The following is a 2,212-nucleotide window of genomic DNA, read 5'->3' on the forward strand; positions in this document are numbered from 1 at the left end:
ACCTCTACGAATCATAGATTGGGCCGTCAACTAAGATCCAGTCAACATTTGGGAAATTTCTCATTGGTTCCAACTTTCCGACTTCCAGAGTCTTACACTCGCTTGCCATTCCCTTAGTATAACCTCACTCTGATACCACTTTCTCACAGACTTAGAATTCAACTAAGACTTCCGTGCGGCACTCCACAACTTACTCACGACTCTTTCACGATTTTGTAAGCTCAAGTACGCATTTTTGGGCTAGATCGCTAAGGAAACACTAGATTTACAAAAGATACAAAAGAGAGTTTTTAAAAAAGGCTTTGTATTGCTTGGTAGATTGGTTTCTTGCTTGATGGTTGTACAAATGAATGGACCCTCCTATTTATACTACTCACTATGGGCTTAAGTGTAAATAATAATTACTATACAAGTCCTTTCATCTAGAATTCTCTACATATCTATAGTATTCTAAGGGCACTCAAAACTTTTTCATAATATTCTAGAATTTTCCACTAACCTCTTCATGACTCTAGATTCTTTCCTCTTTTAGATGATCAAGTGGCGGGTCATGTCAGTACACTCTATGTCTCTACCATATGACCCCTAAGTACATAAGTCCCTCAAACCATTCCGCCTAAATAAGTTACCCATAAATTAAAATACAAAAAGGCCTTATATACCCCCCAAACTTTCAAAAATGATATGTATATACCCTCCGTTATACTTTGAGGTTGTATATACCCTTATAGTTGTGCTTTTAGCTCATATATACCTTAAGTCAAATAGATAGACAAGTGACGCCATCTCAATAATTTATCCAATTTTATTATTAGTTTTACCCAAAATTTAAAAACCCAATCAACTATCCACCAAAATCCAAAACCAACATATCCTGACCGCTTAAGACCCAAATTAAAAATTCCTAACCCAATTATAACCCAAATGACTGCTTCATTCTTCTGTATCATTCCCAAACAATTGACTCGAGGAGCCTGCCACAAGTGTAAGATGTTCTTGGTCTCATCAAATAATTCTTATTGTGATGTCCCAATAAATTACAATGGCAAAAAATATGGTGCAGTCTTGAAGTACACTTCACTTTCCACACCACCAGCTCCAGCTAATCGTCTCCCTATTAAATCACCTACCCCCAAATTTGAAACCTTTACAGTTAGGCCTTTTGGATTTGAACCCTCAAAGAATGTGACTTACAAGAAGTAATTATTTGAGAAATAAGATCAAGTAAAATCTCTCCTCGATGTTGCATAATCGGCTTGTCAATCGCCAATCAACATCCTCGTCAATTCCACCGACGTACTCAACAAGAAATATCCATCGATCTTTAACACAATCCTAGAGGATTTCAGCATAACTTTCGATGTGAACGAGCATGGGCTTTCATATGCTGTAAAGAAGGAGCTAAGAGAATCAAACACGATAGAGAGGGGAGGGTATATGTTGATCGTCATCGATGAAAAAGGCTATTGAAGCTTGGTTTGGGGCGTATGCGACATCAAAAGTGGTCGTGAAAATAATAGTGAAAATACTGGCGAAGGAATTGAAAGGGACATGGATAATAAGGAATTATGTGGCGTCGAAACTCATATCGACGGATATGTTTTCAATGGAAAATCAGAGGAGATGATAAATAAGGTGATTAATAAGTGTCCACATGAAAGGCTTGGGCAAATGAAGGATATTGCGCAGATGCTTAGATTTTTGGCCGGATGTTTAAGAAATTTGGATATGGATGGGTTGAATTAAGGTAGATGGGTGAGTTTTTAATTTATGGATAAAAAATAAAATAAAATAGGATAAATTATTGAGATGGTGACACGTGTCTGTCTGTTTGGTTTATGGGTATATATAAGCCAAACGGTAAGGGGTCGTTTGGTTTGAATATAAATTATGATGGGATATGTTATACTGGAATAAGTTATATTAGGATTAGTTATGCTGAGATTAGTTATCCTGACATTATTTACAATTGACTATTTGGTTTGTTGTACTAAAAATAATATCCATTGCATACTTCCTAAAAATAAATTGTTTGTTTACAAAAATACCATTTTATTTAGTTTTTTCTATATAATTTTTGGTAGAGTATCAGTTATTCATTCTTAAAAATAAAACATCCACCTTATTTAGTTTAATTATTTTTATGTACGAATTTGCATGAATTTTCTTGGCGCTCAACTATGTGCTAATTTTGGAGATGTTAATACTCTTC

General features: G+C 35.2%; 1 pseudogene; it reads left to right on the forward strand.

Moving 5' to 3' along the window:
• The first annotated feature begins 924 nt into the window (after positions 1 to 924).
• Positions 925 to 1,746, forward strand: LOC129903574 (NADPH-dependent aldehyde reductase-like protein, chloroplastic; annotated as a pseudogene).
• Positions 1,747 to 2,212: the final 466 nt, after the last annotated feature.

Source organism: Solanum dulcamara, chromosome 9 (genome assembly GCF_947179165.1).
Source record: "Solanum dulcamara chromosome 9, daSolDulc1.2, whole genome shotgun sequence".
Taxonomy (NCBI): domain Eukaryota; kingdom Viridiplantae; phylum Streptophyta; class Magnoliopsida; order Solanales; family Solanaceae; genus Solanum; species Solanum dulcamara.